Here is a 17,201-nt window from a genome sequence, read left to right on the forward strand (position 1 = left end):
CATGGAGCCTCAATGGATGGTGGCAATATCCTTAGCCACTTCGATCATTTTCCAATCCCAGTTGCTTGCACAGCCTTCATAATCTTCTTTGTGGCTTACTATTTACCCACTATCTGTTCAGGCATGTGGCTTATGGTGATAAAGACCAAATTCATTGTAATTTGTTAAAAATATGGACCTTTATGTGGGGTGGCTAAATATTTAGCCACCAACCTATAAAGGGTTAAGGTACATGTCTCTACACCATATAAAAGAACAGAAAATACATAACAGGGCAGAAGTCTGATTTTAGTCCCTAAAGTTAGATTGTGACTTTTAAACACATTACTCATTTTCTGGAACACACTTCTTGCTTTTCCAATGTGAACCTTGACTTCTTGTGAGCAATCTCAGTCTTCATTTATTATGGTTTTAAGGTATGAATACTGTTTTACCCTGTCGATACTCTTTTGATTTATAACCAAGTTTAATCCGGAAATATTTTCCTTACTTACAACCATGAGTTTCGTCTTTGTGGTGTTTATTTCAAGCCTGTATTGGCTGCTGACTCTTACTATTCTATCCATTAGTGATCGTAACGCTTGGATAGTATCAGCAAATACAATTGTATCATCAGCATACCGGATGTTGTTTAACCTCACTCCATTTATCAAAATTCCTTCTTCTATATCTTCCAAGGCTTCTCTAAATATGTATTCTGAATACAAATTAAATAATATAGGTGACAAGATACATTGCTGCCTCACTCCTCTCAGGATTTTGATTGACTGCTTCGGTGCGTTCTCCTTCAACACGCAACACCGCTGTTTAATTCCAGTACCGCGTCTTGATGATTTGCAGATCTCTTTCCTCCATTCCAACATTTCTCAAAATCTCCATCAATTTTTCATGTTTTACACAGTCAAAGGCTTTCCGGTAGTCTATTAAACAAGCAAATACATCCTTATTTTCATCTCTGAAAGAGTACCTACACACTGAACAAGGCTTCTCTCGTACCTACTGCTTTAATAAACTCAAATTGATTAGGGGCTATCTGATATTCACACAGCCGGTATATTCTTCTGTGTATCAAACTCAAGAACACTTTCAAGAAGCCTTGTTGATGACGTCGATGGTTAATTGTAAGAGAGGGCTGTGAGCCCTTATTTCGCACATACAAAGTACTAAGAGTAAAAAAACACCTAAAGTACAGTTCAGCATATCATTGACCTAGCCAGGGCGGAAGGCGTGTCACAGCGGAGGGTTAACCTAGTAAGATGGGCTCATGCCAACAACAGAGTACTGGTATTAAACAAACTTGCATTCTATGTTATGAGTGGAGAAAAGTGAGGACTTCACTAAGATAAAATCTAAATTTCAATTTTTTAAATATTTAAATAGAAATGTTTATACATTTTAAAATATTTTTGGTGTGATCTGATAGAATTTGATGATGTTCTTTCAAGAACAAAACGTGTCATTCTGTTTTAATGAAGTTATCTCCTTCTCAGCTGGTTTATAAATTTATTTATTCAAAATCAGTTTTGGCAGACTGAGGAACCTAAAGGCTCTGTCAAACAGGACACGAATGAGTTAGCTGGAAAATGTATAATGTCCAATAACGGATCAACTACATTGGTACATACTGCATAGTCGAGCATCTCATCTCCTTACTTCCAAACCCAAATTTTGCAACATTTTAGTAACACTACTCCTTTGTCGCAAATCTCCCAGAACAAATTGCGCTGCTTTTCTTTTAATTTTTTCTAGTTATTGTATCAAGTAGTCTTGGTGAGGGTCCAATACATCAGAGCCATACTCTAACTGTGGACTTACCAGAGACTTATATGCCCTCTCCTTTACATCCTTATACTCATCATCATCATTGTACAGTTCCAGTTTCCCAGGTAATGTTAATGAGCCTCTTCCATTTCTTCCTGTCCATATACAACTTGTCATGGAGAACATCATCCACTGTCCATCCTCTGGCAACTAGATCAACCTTGATCATGTCCATCCAACGGGTTTCAGGTCTTCCTGCAGGTATTTCCCCTCCACCTGTCTTTCCAAATTTATTATGGCTGTTCTTTTAGGCTTCATCCTCATCGCATGCCCGTACCACCGTAGTCTGGATGTGCCGATTCTGTCTAATAGGGATGTCTTTATTCTGGCTTTTTCCTCACCTCCTCATTTCTTAACTTGTCCATCTTGGTCTTCTGGATGATGGATCTAAGAAATGTCATCTCTGATGCTTGCAGTACCGACGAGTTGGCTGTGCGGTTAGGAGCGCGCATCCGGGAGATAGTGGGTTCGAACGCCACTGTCGACAGCCCTGAAGATGGTTTTCCGTGGTTTCCCATTTTCACACCAGGCAAATGCTGGGGCTGTACCTTAATTAAGGCCATGGCTGCTTCCTTCCCATTCCCAGGCCTTTCCTGTCCCATCGTCGCCATAAGACCTATCTGTATCAGTGCGACGTAAAGAAAGAAAAAAAAGATGCTTGCAGTCTTAACGAATCTCTTTTTGTGAGGGTGCACACTTCAATACCATACATCTAATGGTATGAAATAGCTGTTAAACATCATCCTTTATATCCTTACTACAAATCCTAAATACTCTCATAATCATATGAAGAGATCTGTAACCTTTCTTACCTACCTCATTAATATGATTACACTAATGAAGATCATTCCTTATATTAACACTTAGGTACATACAGTGTTCCCCATGAGATACTATCACCCCATCAATACAGTAATTAAAACTGAGAGGACTTTCCCTCTTGGTGAAACTTATAACTTGACTTTTCATCCCATTTACAATCATACCTTTGTTTGCGGTCCATCTCACTACATTGTTTAAGCCCCCCTACAGTCGTTCACAATCCTGCAACTCATTTACTACTCTATACAGTGTAACATCATCCCCAAATATCCTTATCTGTGATTCCAGAGCTTTACTCATATCATTTATATACAGATGCTGCTGCTTGTTGTTTTAAGGGGCCTAACATCGAAGGTCATCGGCCCCATTCATATATAAGAAAACATACAGGTCCAATAATACTGCCCTGCGGGAACCCCCTCTTTAATCATTACATTTCACGGAGTGTTTCACAGTCTGCTGAAAATGTGCAGAATCGATAGCCTCATGTTTGTTGGTGCAAATGTGGAACCCTCTGTTCCCGCACTACAAATTGACATTCATCAGAGAAAAGAACTGTCTTTCAGTATTCTGTTGTCCAATCCTGATGACTATTATCTCCACAGGAGACCTTTCCTGTAAATTTCTCTTCTTAGTAAGTGTCTCTTTGGAGGTTTATAGGCTTTCCAACAACATGCTAAAAGTCCACGACGAACATTAGTTAGATGCAGTCTCATATACCTATACATATTTATCTTGATCTTGTTGCTTCCCTTATATTCTCAATTATTTAATTAAAATTATTTTCTTTTCAGACATTCACCTCCAAATAAATTAAACAATAGATTACTACATTGATGATAAGGAAAACCTATTCAAAGTACAAATGTTCCCCTTAAAGCCACAATAAGTCTTGACCCATATTACTATTGAACAAACATGAATATCAATAAGTTGCTCGTCTACACAGAAAAGGATACCAACTCCCAGATCAACTCTTCCCTGTCATTCAATTCGTGAACGAACTCCACAGTAGTGAACCTGGGGTTTAATTTGCTTTCTCTGAGGAGAAAGCTGTCATCAGTAGGCAGTTTTTTTTCCCTACTCCAGTTTGCTTGTTTCTTGAGAGAAATTGAGCTAGAGCTAATGATATTTCTCTTTGTGTCAGAAGTACTCCATGATAATGTTATGTTATGTTTTCTTATGACTAGGAGGAGCAATCTTTTCAATTTACATTATCATAATGTTACAATTATACATTTCCAGGGAGCCCAATCTATTGAAGACACGATACTATGAAACTAACAAGATAACCTCAAAGTACAATACATCCAAATAAATGCTCTTTTAACCTAATGCAATCGCAACACAAAGGAATTACTGTTTAATAAAGAACAACCACTGCAGAGAAAGAGTGGGATCTCTAAGAATAAATAAGGAGTAGCACAGTGTTCCCAACCATTGGGAAAATTATAAAAGAGAAAACTTGTTTTGAGTAATTTGCATGGGACTGAACATTAGAACTACCAATCCTAACCTTCATTAATCACAAATACAGTGGTACGTTCGCTGTTTTGTGGAACAGGGTTGAAGGGAAGAGTGATCAGTTGAGGCCCCACCCCATGTCTGACATTGACGTGCCAGGGCTGTGCTTCCCTCTGCTCAGCCAACCCATGGGGGAGCCGGCTCCCATTTGTGACAAGGCTTCAGTGGGTGTCATGTTGCTAGTAGCCTTGAGGGGTAGAAACTACGAGTCGTGAAGTTTGAGAGATTTATATATCTGGAGGCTTCCACAAGCTTTGCGAGACCGACGTATCTTGAAGGGCCGGCCGCAGGTATATAAGACAGAAGCGACTTGCCAGTGCAGTTGGAGTTGGCAGTTCAGTCAGCATGTGGACTTAGTGGAGCGAAGGGGAAGGAAGGGTGCTACAGTCCGGGTGAGCTCAGAGGGAGCTACGTCAGTTAGTAGCTGAGAGCGAGGGACAGCCGGACTTAAGAGGGGCGGTCCATGGAGTGATCGTCTGTCAAAGTGACGATCGCCCTGTATGCCTGTCATCGCGTGTGCATCTTGGGCCGGCTGCTGTAGAAGGACATTGGGTGTTCTGGTGCAGTGTAAAGGGGACAGTGGGTGCCGCCGTGTGTAGGCTGCGAATGGAGTTCCACTGGGGTGCGGACAGGCAACCTCATGCTGAGCTACGAGACTGTCGTACTCAATCTGTGAACCGTGACAGTGCCAACGAGTGTGACTGTAACGGTAGGGACTGGAATCTGTTGTATTAGCATAGATAAACGGTGAGTACTACAAGAGAGGGCATGGACTCTCGCCTTGTGTTAGTTGTGAGCTCAGTAATCCTGTGTTAATGCGGGGTACTTAGTAATAAATTAATCAATAAAACGCCACCCGATTCTGTCTTCATTTATTTACCCAGCCAACACGTTACAACAATCAATACTGATGGCCAGCATGTTCCTACCTGAATTAATGAACCGATCAGAGGATCAATCTCATTCCTAAACCAGTGTTCTCCCTAGGACCTTTCTAATGGGCGCACCACGCAGCCGTTTTCACTGACTGCCCAGCTATCATTACCTAGATATATGCCACTAGTTACATAATATTTCAAGTTGCTTTACGTCGCACTGACACATGTAGGTCTTATGGCAACGATGGGATAGGAAAGGGCAAGGAGTGGGAAGGAAGTGGCCGTGGCTTTAATTAAGGTACAGCCCCAGCATTTACCTGGTGTGAAAATGGGAAACCACGGAAAACCACCTTCAGAGCTGCCGACAGTGGGGTTCGAACCAACTATCTTCCGAATGCAACCTCACAGCTGCGCGCTCCTAAACTTGTGTGGCTTACCTAATATTAATACATATTTGATTCGTATGTTCCAAATTACAATGTAATTACTGTAAATTATTTAAATGAAAAATCCTCATTATTGTCACCATAATTGTACAAGTTACATCTGAGTTTGAAAGTTTAGTTTATCACGTAATGTCATGCGCGAGCGGTGTCTGGATTCACGTGAAATTGCATGCAAGCACTCGATTCCAAGGGATGCAACAAACTCATCTAGCACTCCACAGCAACAGAGTGATTATGAACAAGCAGTAGAACACTAGTTCCAGATACTCTGTTATGTCTTTTTCATCATAACATTAAAATAGTTCAATTTTGCAGTTAATGTTTACTTGTCTAATATTTTTGTTAACGCCCTGAGGGGAATAAATTGAAATTTCATCACATTCATTTTTTACGTAGTATTCCCCGCCTGGCTACTCATTTCTGCCACCCAGCTGACGAAAATTTCTGGGGAGAACACTGCCAAACAGCTTCATACCTTATTATATGTGAAAGCCTTGGTGACACCACTGATCCAGCCATCTGGTCTACGTCCCACTTTATACACTTCTATTACATTCTCAGTCCCTTTGTGGATTATGAAGGCTTTCGAATCTGGACTCCATTTCACAAACGTTGCATGATCATACTCAACGTTGTACCTCAAAGATTTGTGGTCATTTTGATTCCAGTCTTTTGTACTCCAAATGAAAAGTGTCCGGTCTGAAATGAAGAGAACATAACAAAGGTAATCACTGTAGTATTCAAATATATAACAAAATTCAGGTCTCAATAAAAAATTACAGGATTAAGATTGCTTAATTTGAAAATAAACTTGTAGCTCTTTGGAATATCATAATTTCGTAAAATCTAATCAATGAAACAAACGGAACAGTGACATCATCGGAAGCCTCTTGTACCTAATGTGGAACGTTGATTTATCCAAACTCACATTCTTTGTTGAATTTCTGGTAATTTTTCATGTAAAGAGTACAGAATAAAATTAAAGAGTAGTAAGAGTGAAACAGTATTCTGAGAAGAGTATCTATATTGTTCTTTGTTTAAAAGATAATACAATGCTTGTGACAGCATCTTCTTGGAAATTCCCATTAGCAAGCTTCTTTATTCTTTATTGTCAATCACCTGCATTCAGTCCACTCACATATACAGCACAATTGCTCAACAGAAATTTTCCACCAACTTAAATAAGTAGAAACAAATGGTTAAGTTTAAAAACATTGACAAGTGTTGTGCCTTGCTGTGTTCCCTTCTAGTTTTTTAAACCTGTGTATTGTACACAAGGCATGGGCATCTTCAAATAAACAAATTCACTACGTACTAAACATTTGATAAAAACTAGAAATTTTAGTATCACAAAAGAAAACGTGGTAACTTAGGAAGAATACATACAATAGGAGTTCCACCATCGCAACAAAGGTCTACGTGCAAAGAAAGAAAAATCAGGGCTTACTTGATGCAATAAGGCACTGTATCGTTTCTATTAAGAATCATAATTTGTATGTAAGGTACCACATTGGAATGGTAACCTTATCTTACAGAAAGCTTTACATTTAATGTACGGTACTTGGCAGTTTCTATGTTCAGTTATCTGCATAATCGAATATCAAATCTAGAACTGGTTCCAATTAGTCTGAATAATCAAAATTCTATTGTATACCCTTGAGAATGATTTCTGGTCCTAATAAAGAAATAAGGTTGGTGGAGGTGGAATGTGGGTGTGGTATGTGCGATACTTGTAGAACTTCTCCCTTCAGTTCCCATTTCCAGTTCTCCCTAGCATCAGGTAATGAATCAAGGACCTCCATAATTTCCTGTCTCTCCACCACTCTTTCCTTGCTTCCATTATTTGTTTTATATTTCCTCTCCTCTCTTCTTGGATGGTTTTCTCTAGTGGCTTCATATTCGATACTTCCCGGATGGCTGTATTCCAGATCCTATCCCTCCTGGTTTTGTCCTCTACTTTCTGGAGGTATCCCATCTGAGCTGATGATTGAGCCAAGATACTAGAAATTGGTGACTTGGTCTACAGGTTTACTATCGACCGTGATACTGCGTGTCTCCTCATTTCTGCTGATAACCATAGGCTTTGTCTTGTCCTCATTTCCGATTCTATACCATTAAACATTTTCATTAGGCCATTCCAGCTTCATTACATTAAAAATAAAGTCAAAACAAAGCGACTGAATGTACTCGAATCAATGTGATGGTTAAAATTGAAATATCAAAATAGTATTATTGTGTCAATACCTGGGTGTTCATCCAGACTACAAACTGGAAGAAATCTCCCATGAATTCTTAAGTCAGCGGGCACTCATACCTGCTGTGTGATCAGGACTTTGGTGTCAGAGAAAAATAAGAAATTTCACACTACTACACACACCCTCTGATTTATTGTTGAGTGTCATCACCTCATTTATTTTATAATTTGTGTGTTGTAGCCTTCACGAGACGTCTCCATTGCGAGTGATCTTCAGCTTTTTAAAATATAATCTGATAGGCCAATGATCTTTGCTTAATCTACTTGTTCTTCTCAGTAGTCTATGGCCTTCAACTTTGCCTTGCAAAACGGTCTTCTCCAAATTCTTTTCTGAAAATGTGGCCCAGGAACTGGAGGGAAGATATTAGTTTCTTGATGCTTGGTTCATCTATAATGGAAACATTTCGTTGTTGCCGGGACAAAACCTCCTATGTGAAATATTTTAGCTTAGAACTTTGGCCGGTAAGGTTCTGCCATCTAAAGTGCAATATTGTGTGACAATTGTCAAGGCATTTTCGACCTTCATAATGTATGTGCTGCGGGTCAGTATCTCTCCAAAAATATTAACACATAGGAGGTTTCGTCCCGGCAACGACGATTTGTTGTTCTTTCCACTCCGGGTATACATAGCATTCTCTGCTAAGACCCCATCTCAAAGGCATCAATTTAATTATTGTCATTGGCTTTCATGGTCCAGGTTTCACAGCCGTACAAAAATGACAGAAAACACAAGTGATTCAACAAAGTAAATCAATCATCATTGATCTGCAATTACGGCTGTTGCCCACGTGGCAGATTCCCTATAATTTGTTTACCTAGTCTTTTCTTAAATGATTTCAAAGTAGTGGAAATTTATCAAACATTTCCCTTGATAAATTATTACAATCCTTAATTTCTCTTTTTACAAACTACTTCTTCTTTCTTCGTTATGCCCGTTTACAGAGCGTGTTGGAACTTATTAGCTTGATGATGGTTTTCCTTTCTTCTTCTCCTCCTACCAAAATCTCTTCATGAACTCGGTATGCTGTTTCTCGTGTTCTTTCATCCATTGCTTCCCTGTGCTTCTTTTAGCTCTTTTTACAAACGAATATTTGCCCCAATTTGTCCTCTTGAATTCCAACTTTATTTTCATATTGTAATCTAAATTCGTATTTTTACAAACTCAACTCAAGCTTATTAATCTACTAATGTCATTCCAAGCCACAGACAGCTTGAAACATTCTGCTTAATCGAGCCGTTCAACTCCCTACAGTCCAAAGTTTGTCCAGGTCTGCCAAATCTTAGTGAATTGAACCATTGCAACTTGACCTAGGACATTATGTCTTTTTCACAGTTTCCCGTGTCACTGATGACTGAACCCAGATATATGAATGCCCTTACTGCCTCCAGGTGCTTTCAGCATATGGCAAGTTGAATGGTCAACTACCATTAGGTTGGTCTTTTTCATGTTTAACTCTGGACTATTATCAACAAAGTAGCTGCTGGTTACCAGGGAGCTGAAATGATTATTATTTAAATATTTCCACATGAAAGAATGCTTATAAGCATCACCGGAATTGTATGTGTTAATGTCTATCCCTCAGTCCCATTTATTGATAAGGGGTCAGGGATGAGGCGAGATATCACATATGGATGCCTTTCCTGCTGCCAACCTCAGCTGAGGTGCTAATGAAGACAAAGTGAATGATGGTGAACAAAACTGGGTAAGGAGGTGAAAGGAAACAGCTGTGGGCTGTGAAAAAGACACATCTCACCATTTGCCTGGAAATGAAAATGGGAAACCACAGAAAAACATTCTTAGGACAACAGACAGTGGGGTTCGAACCCACAAATCTCCTGAGTGAAAAGTTTGTCTCCATGGACGTAGCGCGTTAACATGCACGGTCACTTCGCTCGGTTAAGTCTAAACCATAATAAAGAGTAATATTCCTAACTCTTGTATTCAACTCAGTAAGTTCCTCTTCACTTCCAGCAATGAGGGAAGTCATCTGCAAAGTGCAGGTTGCTAATTCTTCAATGCCAATTGAGATTCCACCAGATCAGCTATCGAGAGCTCTTTTGATGATATCCTCTGCATAGATGTACACTAGAGGTAATAATGCACTATTTTGCCTTACTCCATTTGCCACATTGAAAAAGGCTGAGAAATCCTTTTTTTTTTTCCTTTTCACTATTCGCTTTACGTTGCACTGACACAGATAGGTCTTATGGCAACGAGGAGATAGGAAAAGCCTGCGAGTGGGAAGGAAGCGGCCACATCCTTAATTAAGGTACAACCCCAGTATTTGCCTGGTGTAAAACCGGAAAGCCACGGAAAACCATCTTCAGGGCTACCAACAGTGGGGTTCGAACCCACTATCTCTCAGGTGCAAGCTCAGAGTTGCGTGCCCGTAACCGCACGGCAACTCGCCTCGTCTGAGAAATCACTGTCCGCCTTTTAATAATATTAAATGCAATGGAACTCCAAATTCCTTGAGTACCTGCCATAACTTGTCCCACTTAACACAATCAAAGCAATTTTTCTACTGAAGGGAACAAACGATGAAGGCAGGGGCACAAAACTTGCAACATTTCTCAATTACCTGCCTCGTATTTCTTAACCAGTGACAATACCTGCTTGCTCCGCAGATATTCAAGGTTGCAGAAATGGTTTAGGTGTAGATTTATTATGTAGAGCAGGACTTTGCTAGAATAGGATATACACTGACTGACAGAGCAAATGCAACACCATGAAGGAGTGGTCAGAACTTTATGCCAATTGCAGGGTAGACTGACGTCACTGAGGTATGCTCATGATGTGAAATGCGCCGCTGTGCTGCGCACGTAACGAACGATAAATGGGACACGGCGTTGGCGAATGGCCCACTTCGTACCGTGATTTCTCAGCTGACAGTCATTGTAGAACGTGTTGTCGTGTGCCACAGGACATGTGTATAGCTAAGAATGCCAGGCCGCCGTCAACGGAGGCATTTCCAGCAGACAGGCGACTTTACGAGGGGTATGGTGATCGGGCTGAGAAGGGCAGGTTGGTCGCTTCGTCAAATCGCAGCCGATACCCATAGGGATGTGTCCACGGTGCAGCGCCTGTGGCGAAGACGGTTGGCGCAGGGACATGTGGCACGTGCGAGGGGTCCAGGCGCAGCCCGAGTGACGTCAGCACGCGAGGATCGGCGCATCCGCCGCCAAGCGGTGGCAGCCCCGCACGCCACGTCAACCGCCATTCTTCAGCATGTGCAAGACATCCTGGCTGTTCCATTATCGACCAGAACAATTTCCCGTCGATTGGTTGAAGGAGGCCTGCACTCTCGGCGTCCGCTCAGAAGACTACCATTGACTCCACAGCATAGACGTGCACGCCTGGCATGGTGCCGGGCTAGAGCGACTTGGATGAGGGAATGGCGGAACGTCGTGTTCTCCGATAAGTCACGCTTCTGTTCTGTCAGTGATAGTCACCGCAGACGAGTGTGGCGTCGGCGTGGAGAAAGGTCAAATCCGGCAGTAACTGTGGAGCGCCCTACCGCTAAACAACGCGGCATCATGGTTTGGGGCGCTATTGCGTATGATTCCACGTCACCTCTAGTGCGTATTCAAGGCACGTTAAATACCCACCGCTACGTGCAGCATGTGCTGCAGCCGGTGGCACTCCCGTACCTTCAGGGGCTGCCCAATGCTCTGTTTCAGCAGGATAATGCCCGCCCACACACTGCTCGCATCTCCCAACAGACTCTACGAGGTGTACAGATGCTTCCGTGGCCAGCGTACTCTCCGGATCTCTCACCAATCGAACACGTGTGGGATCTCATTGGACGCCGTTTGCAAACTCTGCCCCAGCCTCGTACGGACGACCAACTGTGGCAAATGGTTGACAGAGAATGGAGAACCATCCCTCAGGACACCATCCGCACTCTTATTGACTCTGTACCTCGACGTGTTTCTGCATGCATCGCCGCTCGCGGTGGTCCTACATCCTACTGAGTCGATGCCGTGCGCATTGTGTAACCTGCATATCGGTTTGAACTAAACATCAATTATTCTTCCGTGCCGACTCTGTTTTTTCCCCAACTTTCATCCCTTTCGAACCACTCCTCCTTGGTGTTGCATTTGCTCTGTCAGTCAGTGTAAATGCAATAGTATGATGAATAGAACAATCCCTTAAAGACCCTTTTTTCTGAAAAGGATTTAGCAAAGATGTTGTCCAGCTTGGACCATTCACCAGTTTTCCACACTATATTACATACTGAATGTAAAACTCTTATGCCCTCACATTCAGCATTTCTCCCAAAATGCCATCAATACCAGAGGCTTTGTTGTTCTTCAAATGATCAATGGTATTCTCGATTTCACTGAATAGAATACCAGCTTCCTTGTTGGAACTTGCAGAAAGTTCCTGTTCCACAGAATTATTTCCTCTGCAATACAGCATTTCACTGTATTGTTTCTACTGCTCTGATTAGGAGAACATTATTACTCATGCTAAAAAAAAAAACCCAATCCTTTTAATGCCATACATAAGAATAATAATAAAATGTTATAAATTCTTTTATAACATTGTATGGTATTGAATAGGTGGACCTTTCTTGTCCCCATTAAATACATATGACAACAAACTATTTCATTTCAACACTACACTTGGAGATCTAGACGTTGCTATTGATGAAATAAATTTTGCAAAACATGGATCGAAAGTAATTTTGAATCTGGATTTACTGCATTCCAAAGGACATATTATTAGCAACTTGAAGAAAAAAAGATTTAATCAAGTTGAGTTCACACTCCACCATTTACCATTCCTATTATCTTAGCATGAAGAAATCTGCATGGGGTGCAACTACTTGGCTGAATGGTCAGCATTAAGCCCTTCGGTTCCAGGGTTTCGATTACCCGTCGGGTCGGGGATTTTAATCCCGCCTGATTAATTCTTCTGGCTTGGCGATTGGCTATTCATGCTTGTTCCAACAAACTCCTCATCATATTCAGAAAACACACCACACAACCACAGAAACATGCAATGGTGATTACATTACTCCACATAAGGTTGGCATCAGGAATGCCATCCGGCCATAAAACAGTGCCAAACCCATATACGTGCGTCACAGTTCACACCAGCGACTCCACAGGTTTGGGAAAAGTAGTAGAAGAAATCTGCATAGTAGTCTGCAGAAATAATTTCTGTGAAGGAGTTTAGATATGAGTAATAATATTAATTATATCTTTCTGTTTCTAATCCTGAATAAAGTTTGTACTGCAGTAATGACCTAATTCTCATTGTTCAAGTATTATTGTATGCTTCTACAAAACTATGGTAGAAGACACGGACAAGCCTGGTTTGACCAAGAGTGTTACAAGGAAAGAAAAGCAACTCTAAAAGCCCTGAATGCAGCAAAATTGTACAGACGCCCAGAAGGCCTAACAACATATGCAGAAAAAAGGAAAAAATATAAAGAACTAATAAAAAAGAAAAAAATGGAATATACAGAGAAACAAGGAAGGAAACAAGCCGAGGAAGCAAAATCTGACTCATTCATAGCGCTGAAAAAGAAGACTTCAATCGTAACAGGAGAAATTCATATGCAGAACTGGGAACACCGTTTCTCGAACATACTGAATAAGGAAGGGCTGAAGCAAGCATATGACATAGAAACAGCAGAACCCACACATGCTTTGAATAACAACGTATGAAATTAGGAAAGCAATACAACGAGGGAAAAACAAGAAATCCGCAGGACCAGACTAAATTTACATGGAACACTTAACAGACTCACTCGGCGAGATGGCAGAATTGTGGAAAGACAATTGTATACAGACTGGGAAAATACCAGAGGGATGGAACACAGCGACTCTAAAGATACTGTTCAAAGGAAAAGGGAGCAGAACATAACTAGACTCATTTAGAGGAGTAGCACTAGAAAACGCATCCTTTAAAGTTTTCACGAAAATACTAAATGAAAGATTGCTAGAAGCCTTCAATGGGCAAATTCCAGAAAAATCAATTTGGTTTTATGAAAGGCAGGAGCACAGTCCAGGCAGTGAAGTACCTAATAGATCAGGTAGAAGAAGCCTTGAGACACAAAGGAGGGAAATATCAGGGTCTTTGTTGACTTCAAGAAGGCGTTCAACTCAATCAACTGGCGAAAGCTAATCGAGAAAATGAAATGGACAACCGGCGAGAGAGACCCACTAGTAAGAATAATTGAATCATGTCTACAGAGGAACATAATCCTAATAAACAACAACGTAGAAATTTCTGAAGACATAATACAGACAAACGGAGTTATGCAAGGGGATCCCATGCGTCCCACACTTTTCAACATTTACACAGCAGATGTGAACCGCATAGAAGAGGAAGGATCAAAAGCAGAGCTGATCCTAAGCACAGACGACATGGTGACTGGAGCGATAGAAAAGGAAGATGTGCAAAGGGCAGTCCGCAAACTAGAGACCTGGGCGGAGGAAAACAGCCTACAGATAAATGAAGAAAAGACAGTACAAATGACCTTCAGAAAAGGTGGGAAATCAGCGCCCAAAGACAACATAACATTACACCAAAAGCAATTACGAAAGGTACGAGCCTTTGCTGGCGGGACCTAGTGTTTACACTGCACTAAGTCTTCTGTTATGGGCTAGAGCAATTTTGTTACTTTCATTGATCTGTCTCTGTCTTAACCTTGGCTTTGACAAAATGAAAGTGACTGAGGTATGAGCGATGATAGTAATGCCATTCCTTACGCAGCCAGTCCCTGCTATGAATGGTGTGAAACTGTTGCTCACAGGGTCGGTTGGTGCATCCATTTCAGTGGGCTTGGCAGACTGATATGTAATAGTAACTTCTGGCTCGGTGAGGAAAGCAACGGGAAACTACCTCACTCCTCATTTCCCTAGTACGCCTCTTCAGTGATGCCTAGGCCATCTATGACAGCTCATGGCGGAACTGTTGAGGATCCAACCAGCCTTCGGGCTGATGACTAAACATACACATACATACATACGAAATTACAAATATTTGGGAATAACACTACAGACAACGGCGGCGTCCTTTGGTATACATATTCAAAAAAGAACAGCAGCAATCAGAGCCTTATACAGTATCCAAAACATATCAAACCTATCAATTAGCACGGCGATGAGATTTTTCAAGACGACAGTAGCGCCAGTGATAACAGATGGAATTGAGATCAGGTGGGAAAAGCTGAAGATCGGAGACCTGATGAGAATAGAAAGAATAAAAGCAATGTTCATGAAGAGGATTATCCGAGTTGGAAAGACAGCACCATCCCAGATGGTATGCGAAATGATGCGGGAGACGTATTTCATAGAAGACATACGATCACAATTCTACCTACAATCAACGGAAGCAAGCAGGGCACTAATAAACATCAGGAAAGGAAGAAAAGTGAAATTGACCTCGACTTCTACGCCTCACCAGCGATGACGGACAATAGATGGACTAGAGTGCAACACGCAGCGCCACGTAATAACACGACTCTCCATACACGGGTTTCACCACAAGATATGCGTAAACAAGAAGTTCCATGAGCCAGGCGAAGATTACTTTGTGCGGACAGAAGTGTAGTAGATATCGCATCATAACATGCTCGAAAAGAACCAGGACAATTACAAACTACAGCAAAGACTGAAATGTGAAATTTAATTAATGCTCAAACTTGAGTGTACATTTCTCGATTAAATTAAAAAACTATGGTGACCAATATTCATACTTTGACAATACCAAACCCAAACCCCGTGGTGCAACAGCCCCAATCGGCCATGGCCTACCAAGTGACCATTACTCAACCCAAAGGCCTACAGATTACGAGGTGTTGTATAGTCAGCACAATGAATCCTCTCGGCTGTTATTCTTGGCTTTCTAGATCAGAGCCACCATCTCACTGTCGGATAGCTCTTCAATTATAGTTAGACCTCAAACCAGCCCTCAGATACAGGTAAAAATCTCTGAACTGGCCAGGAATCGAACCTGGGGCCTCCAGGTAACAGGCAGGCACGCTACCCCTACACTGCGAGGCTGGCAATACTTTGACAATGTCCTGAAATTGTACACTTTAACAATTTTCCTTACAAAACAATCCCCTACATATACCTACAAATATACCTTGTACAACATCAATAACTTAAACTGCCATTACCTCAAAACAAACTAGTCGAGGTTAGGCCACTGTTGAGTGGACAGTCTAAAGTAGTAACTTGTCAGGTTCAGTTTAACTTTTGTCTGTCAGTTGCAGCATCCTGGGAAAACAGAGGATTTTCATAAACTCTATATATAAGCTTAGGATAAGGGCAAGTAGGAACTTAGCTATATGTTGCTCAAAATAATTCAGCAGTACGGGGCTTGAGGAGGAGCCTGAAACAAATTGATTGATTGATGCTTGTTGTTTAAAGGGGCCTAACATCGAGGTCATTGGCCCCTAATGGTACGAAATGAGATGACAAAATAAAAGTCCAAAATCCTTCACTGACCAGAATTCAAAGCATGAGGACGAAGAATGAATGGATATGAAGTTAAAACAATCAGTGGATCCGACCCACAGCGCCTCACATGCACAGAAGCTCGCACAAAACAATAGTATTACGGACCAAGGTACTGCTTCTATAGCACGATGCTGAATCGATTATGCTTGTTGTCAAAACAGGTCCAAAATCCAGGTCATCGGCCCCTCATAATGGTATTTGTCGCTAGAAAAGTAGAACAATGGTATTTGTCATGTTGCGATACTAATCAAGAGTAGCATAGACTCGTAGTATTCCACACATTATGGTACTACTCACAGGTAATAAAATTCACACATGTATTACAGAACTACTGTCTTTCGCACATTGCAGCGCCATTGACAGGCAACACAAACCTATTTGGTACCTAACATAGTGGTACTACGCGCAAGGAAAAGCGACCCATGGTGTTCCCCACGTGGTGGTACAAATCACGAGTAGTTTCATGGTTCTAATTTGATCATCCCTTGGTCGCCCGTTTTAGTCGCCTCTTACGACAGGCAGGGGATACCATGGGTGTATTCTTCGTCTGCGTCCCCAACCCACAGGGGGTGAGCTTGAAACACAAAACTATGGATAGTTTCAATGGAGATCCTGACAAAGTGTTAAAGGCTTTGTATATCTGTACCTTATTAACCAGGTACTTTGTTTTTAAAAGGGAATTTTGTGATCCATGAGAAAGGGAAGGAGTGCAGGGATCAAGGTCTGAACACAAAGAGAGCAAAAACAGTTTGAAAAATTGCTACATTATGTTTGGTGCCAAATCTCAACAAAAAAATGACAAGTATATTTTTTTTAAAGGTATTTGCAGATAATTTAAATGTCAAGAAGCATTCTGTGGTCACCAGATGGAAATATTAAAACATACTTGGAGGATATCATGAGCCAACTAGTACAGCCATAATAAATACTAGGTAAGTACAGTAAAGTAACTATACATGTATAATTTAGACT

At 41.2% G+C, this 17,201-nt stretch overlaps 1 protein-coding gene across 1 annotated transcript in view; it reads right to left on the reverse strand.

Annotated features, from left to right (window-relative positions):
• Positions 1-17,201, reverse strand: part of LOC136879014 (transducin beta-like protein 2) — a 71,251-nt gene that overhangs the window by 40,368 nt on the left and 13,682 nt on the right. The window contains exon 2 of the mRNA XM_067152710.2: positions 5,967-6,190. The gene's annotated coding sequence lies outside the window, so the exon portion shown is untranslated. The remainder of the gene's footprint in view (positions 1-5,966; positions 6,191-17,201) is intronic.

The sequence above is a fragment of the Anabrus simplex genome, chromosome 8, assembly GCF_040414725.1.
Source record: "Anabrus simplex isolate iqAnaSimp1 chromosome 8, ASM4041472v1, whole genome shotgun sequence".
NCBI lineage: Eukaryota > Metazoa > Arthropoda > Insecta > Orthoptera > Tettigoniidae > Anabrus > Anabrus simplex.